Below are 6,589 nucleotides of genomic sequence, written 5' to 3'. Positions count from 1 at the left end.
GAAGTTTTGATTAAAAATCATTCTATACTCAATAACAATCACATGACTTTATTAAATGAATTTGATTCTTTGAACAAAAAGTATTATGAATTGACTGATGAGCATGATTCTGTGAAAAGTTTAAATATTTAGTTAGAAATTACATATAAGGACTTAGATACTCTTGTAACTGATTTAGATAATAAGGAGCATACTTTAAAAATAAAATTTTCAATTCTTGAAAATACAAATAAGTTTTTAGAATCTCAATTGAATGCTTTTAAAGAAAATAAAAAACCACCCACAATGCTTGAGTTTCATAATTCATCATATCAACATGCATCATTCAAACTAATGAAGATGCACTATAACCCGAGTAGATTAGTAAACCATTTTTCTAGTGTTAGATATTTTTCATGTGGCATGCTAGGACATATCTTCCACACATGCACTGTTCACCGTAAAAAAAATTTGATGTGGAGACCAAAATTGCATGATTCATAACATAACACATATTCATTGCATTCTTCTTTTCATAAGAAGATACCCAAACTTGTTTGGGTTCCTAAATATAATATTTGATGATTTTATATGTGTTCTCTTACATAATACCTCATGAGAGCATGTGGTACCTGGATAGCGGATGCTCATGTCATATGACTTGAGATACAAATCAATTCATTTCACTGGAGGCCATAGTTGGAGGTAAGGTCACACTTGGAGACAACACCACCTGAAAAGTGGTGAGCGCAGGTATAATCAGAAACTCCAAGAATCTTTTGATTGAAAATATTTTATATGTTGATGGATTACAACATAATTTTCTCATCATCAGTCAGCTCTATGATAAAGGATTCAACATAAATTTTTTGTCAAATTGATGCATTATAAGCTTAAATAATAATATTATTTTGCAGAGAAAAATGATCAACAATGTCTACATATTTGATTTAAATAATATTGAATATATTATTTTATTTTTTTAAAAAATTGTTGTTGATGAGTCTTGGTTGTGGCAAAGGAGATTGTGTCCTGCTAGCATGAAAATACATAGAAGAGTAACCCAAAAGGACTTAGTAATAGGAATCCCCAAGCTTGAATTCACTAAGAACCTCTTGTGTGATGCCTATCAATTTGGGAAATAAATCAAATCCTCTTTTCATTCCATTAAGGATATTAGTACCACTAAAATTTAGAAGTCCTTCACATAGATTTATTTGGACCTATTAATACTAAAAGCTTAGGGGGAAAGGTCTTTGGGTTTGTAATAGTCAATGACTACTCTATATTCACTTGGATAGATTTCTATCCCATAAAAGTGAGTCATTTAATGAATTTAAATCTTTCTCCACTTGGAATTAGAAAAAGCTAGGTTATGATATCTTGACCATCCATAATGACTATGGTGGAGAATTTAAAAATGAGAGATTTTAAAATTACTATGAGGAGCAAAGGATTAATCATAACTTTTCACCTCTTAGGACCCCTCAATAGAACGGGGTAGCTAAAAGGAAGAACAAGACCTTACTGAAAGTCGCTAGAGCCATGCTTGATGAGTATTCACCTCCAAAATACTTTTGGGTAGAAACAGTGAACATAACCTATTATGTGTTGAATATGGTGAATGTTAGATCCAAACTGAATAAGACATCCTATGAGATTATTAAAGGTAGGACACCCAACATTTCTCACCTTCATTACTTTAGATATAAGTTTTCATTCTAGATAATGGGAAATCACTCTTAAAAATATTTGACCCAAAATTTGATGGAGTGTTCTTAGGCTATTCAAGTGTAGAGAAATCCTATATAGTGTTTAATAAGAGGGTATTGATGGTGAAGAAGACTACTCATGTAGTGTTTGATGATCTGATTCTGAAAAATCTAGGATTGAGGAAGAAGAAGTAGGTGAGATTAACCAAGAAGTAGAAACTACAAATCTGGAGGAAATGATGGAACCTCAAAATACATTGCCTAGAGAATGGAAATATTCTTTGAGTCATCTTAAGGAACTGATCTTAAAAGACCATTATGAAGTTGTTAGAATTAGGCATGGACTTAGAAAGGAAGTAAACCACTCTATCTTTATTTCAATGACTGAACCCACCAACATTAATCAAGCCCTTTCTAATGAATTTTGGATCCTAGCCATGCAAGTGGAACTAAACCAATTTGTTAGGAATGATGTCTAGGATCTAGTAGAAAGACCTAAGGACCTGAGTATAGTAGGAACCAAATGGGTCTTTAAGAATAAAATAAATGATTCTTGTGTGGTAGTAGGAATAAGGTAAGATTAGTGGCTAAGAGATACAACTAAATAAAAGTGATTGATTTTGAGAAAACTTTTACCCTCGTAGCCCGATTAGAAGCCATTAGAGTGCTAATAGTATTTATCTATTATAAGATATTTAAGCTTTTCCAAATGGATGTAAATAGTGCTTTTTTAAATAGGGTAATAAAAGAAGATATGTTTGTAGAGAAACCCCCAAGCTTTGAGAATTTCTAATTTTTAAATCATGTTTTTAAATTAAAAAAGCTTTGTATTGATTAAAATAAGTACCCAGGGCATGGTATAAGAGGCTTAGCACATTCCTACTAAAAAGGAAGTTTGTTAAAGGGAGCGTAGACACCATCCTTTTCTGAGAAGAGTAGAAGATGAATTACTCATTATCCATATCTATGTTGATGATATACTTTTTGGATCTTCGGATGAAAATTTATGTGATGATTTTTCTAAAATAATGAGTAAGAAATTTAAGATGAGTATGATGAGAGAATTATCCTACTTTTTGAGATTTAGCATGAAATAAATGGATGATGAAACTTTTCTTAATTAATCAAAATATATTAATGACATCTTGAAAAAATATGAAATTGATAAAGTTAAGCCAATAAATACTTCCATTATCTCCAGTGTTTAATTAGGTAAGGATTCAAATAGAAAATTAATTAATCAAAAGAAATATAGAGGAAAAATTGGATCACTTCTTTACTTAACTGTTATCCGACCTGATATAATATTTAGTGTTTGCCTCTGTGCTAGATTTCAATTTGATCATAAAGAATCCTACCTAATTGTAGTTAAAAGAATCCTTAAATATCTCTTAGGAACCCAAAACTTAGGAATTTTATATCCAAGGTATACACCTCTTTTGAAATTATTGAATATTTTGATTCTGATTTTGTAGGATATATGATGGACAAAAAGAGCACATCTAGAATATATCAATTCATAGGACAATCCTTAGTCTCCTAATCTAGTAGAAAATAAAACTCTGTTGCACTTTTTACTGCTAAAGCTGAGTACATTTCCTTAGAAAGTTGTGTGGCCCAAATCTTTTATTTAAAACAACAAATTCTGGATTTAGGATAACCTGTAGGCACAATGTCAATTTTATGTGATAACATTAGTGTCATATGCTTTTCTAATAATCATATCTAATATTCTAGAACCAAGCACATTGATGTAAGGCATCACTTTATTAGGGATCATGTTATTAAAGGAGATATTGAGCTTCATCATATAGCAACTAAAAACCATCTGGCTGACATATTTACTAAACTACTGGCCTTTAAAACTTTCAGCATCTTAAGAACCAGATTAGGGGTTATAGACATAAATACATGAACTTGATGATTACTGAACTCTTAATCTTATATTTTCTAATCATTCTTTTATTTTTTTTTTACATGTTTATTTTTATTTATGTGCTGCTATTTTTTTGTGTTTCTTTTTTATGTTATTTTCTCCTTCAATTTTTGGTCACTACTGGAATGAAATTTTTACCTTGCTTTTATTTTTAAAAAATTTTAAATAATGATTGACATTCCTAAATCAATTAATGGAAGAAACACCATTGATTATTTATCTTCCTCTAACTCCTTCGGTAGTGTAATTTTCTTTTCAAAGCAAAAATCTATTTCAAATTAATAATTGAATTTTAAAATTGAGATATTTTTTATCTTGTTATAGTAATTTATGTCATATGAATAGTGTTCAAAGTCATTAAATAACTTTCACATTTTTTTTTTATCAAGTTATTGCATTTATCATATGAATGTTGATTTTATATAAGTTGTTAAACCTAAGCTATTGTCCCAAGGCTAACCAAGATGGGGGGATGAATTGGTACTTTAAAAATTCTCTTGGATTTTTAGAAAAACATTTTGAATTTTGTAGCAAGTTAAATTTTAATTTTTAAAATAATCTTTTCAACCATAGTAAATAACTTATAGTAAATAAATGCGGAAATTAAAATACATAAAGATTTATAGTGGTTCGGCCAAACACGACCTACATCCACTCCCTAAAGACTCCCTCTTTGGGTATTACACTATTACCAAAGTGCTCTCATTTTGCCCCAACAGCAAGGTGGAGAAGCCTTTACAAAAACCTCTCTTCCACCAATCCCTCGTACGGCAAAAAACCGTCATTCTTTCACACTCTCCAAGTGTCGACAGAGAACGTTGTCTGTTTGCACTCTCCAAGTGTCGGCAGAGAACCATTATCCTTTCACACCCTCCAAGTGTTGGCAAAGAACCATCGTCTATTCACACTCTCCAAGTGTCGGCACAGTACCGGATCTTCTTATAAAAAATTTTCTCATGAGCAACTAGAAAGAAGAAAAGAAGAGTAATCACCAAAAATACAAAGAGATCCTTACCTTTGAGTAACCTTGTGAAACCTTCACACTAAACTTGCAAGAAATCTCACTCAAACACTCTCCCGCACTCTCTCTTTCACTTGCTCTAGAAAAATCATGAAGACGAGACTTTCACGTCAGTTTTAGTGGACCTTTTATATTGAAGGCACAAAAACTGTCCAATAAATTGAAATTTTTAATTTTTAGCGTACACGATCGTACAGTACGATCGTATGTTTGTATATACAAACAGTTCAAAAATTGTTGCGTATGAACCTTATGTGAATCAGTACGAAATGTTTTCGTACATGAAGATCGTCCAATACGAACTCATTTTGTATTGTACGGACAGTTAGAAAATTTTTCAACTTCGTTGGGATGAAGAGGAACCCCACAATTTCGTACTCTGGATGGCGTACATACGATGACAACATCGTACGGTACGATCACTTGCAAAAAAATTTTCAAGTTTGTCAGGATGAAAAGGGACCCTTCCAATTCGTACCATGGATGGCGTACGTACGATGACGACATCGTACGAAACGAACTGCTCAGAAAATTTTCAAAATCATCTGAACGAAAAATGACCCATCCAATTCGTACCTTGGATGGCGTACGTACGATGACGACATCGTACGGTATGAACCATTCAAAAAAAAAACTTCAAATTCGCTGGGACGAAAAGAGACCTATCAAATTTGTACCCTGGATGGCGTACATACGAATGATATATCGTACAGTAAGATCCATACTTAGAAAAAAAATTCTTTTTTTGTTTAAGAATTTTTAAAACTACTAATTCAACCCCCCCCCTCTTGATTAGCTACAAGCTAGTTCACAATGGCTTAACAACCCTAACGAACTTTTAGTAATAAGTTAGTATTGTGAGTTTCCCCCTATTGGTAAATCTTGCTAACCTAATGAACTCTTATAATCATAGCGACTAATCACACAAAGGTGATGGGACTAGATTCAAAGAGCCAAAACTTAAGCTCGCTAAGATTTTCTATCCTCCCCTTTTTTAGAAACTCAATCAAGTGGCCTTCTTTCATTTAATAATTTTCTAGGATGTTTTCATGCATTATTGTCATGATTTTGGTCTTAGTAGTATAATTAATATTTGGATAACCCTTTTCTTCACTAATTTTCAAAGTTTCAACCACAATTTAAGCATTCGCAATTTTGTATCATCGTTAATACTATAAACTATAATTTTAGGGAGGGATTTCTATATGTTTGTATGATGAGCATAAAGAGCTAAGAGAGCTAAGAACTTGAGTCTTGGACCTCATAGTAAGTCATCAGACTCATCTGAAGTTATATGGCTAGGTAATCCTTATACCCCCACCTCTTGCCATGAAGGGTATGGTCTTGCGATTTCTTATCAAATGAGATTGATGATCAAGTAGATAATGAAAAAAGCTTAAAACCCTTGGTAAATTCTTTGATTTTTAAATCTTTGTTGTCCAAGGATAGCAAGTCAGACATCCTCTCAAGACGATTCTTTATGTATAACCTTTAATGTACCATCTCTCAAACCATAAAGGTTAATAACAATATATAGGTTAGGTCAAGGATTTCTAGCATTTCCCTCATGAAACTAGTAATGTAAGCTCTTATCAACTCATATTCTTCTTAGTGGACATCAAAAAGTATACGGGAGCTATTTCATAACTAGGAGAGCAAAATAATCAAGCAATTATCTACCACTTTAAATTATCAAATGATAAGATACTCCCAATGAGCATATATAACCAACACAATGACGTAGCCACCTAATGAAGTCTTTTATATCCCCCTACCAGTTCACCTTGCAATGAAGGGTATATTTTTGTAAATATATAAGAACTTGAATATTTCAAACCTCATAAATAAAAATAAACCCCGCAAAAGTTTTGTTTTTCCAAAAATATTTCCGCGCAACCATCTTACAAACAAAACAAATGCTTGAGGTCAAAAGTTCGCCTT

Source organism: Dendrobium catenatum, unplaced genomic scaffold, assembly GCF_001605985.2.
Source record: "Dendrobium catenatum unplaced genomic scaffold, ASM160598v2 fragScaff_scaffold_361, whole genome shotgun sequence".
NCBI lineage: Eukaryota > Viridiplantae > Streptophyta > Magnoliopsida > Asparagales > Orchidaceae > Dendrobium > Dendrobium catenatum.
The sequence above is the reverse complement of the archived record's forward strand: the minus strand, read 5'-3'. Positions refer to the sequence as shown.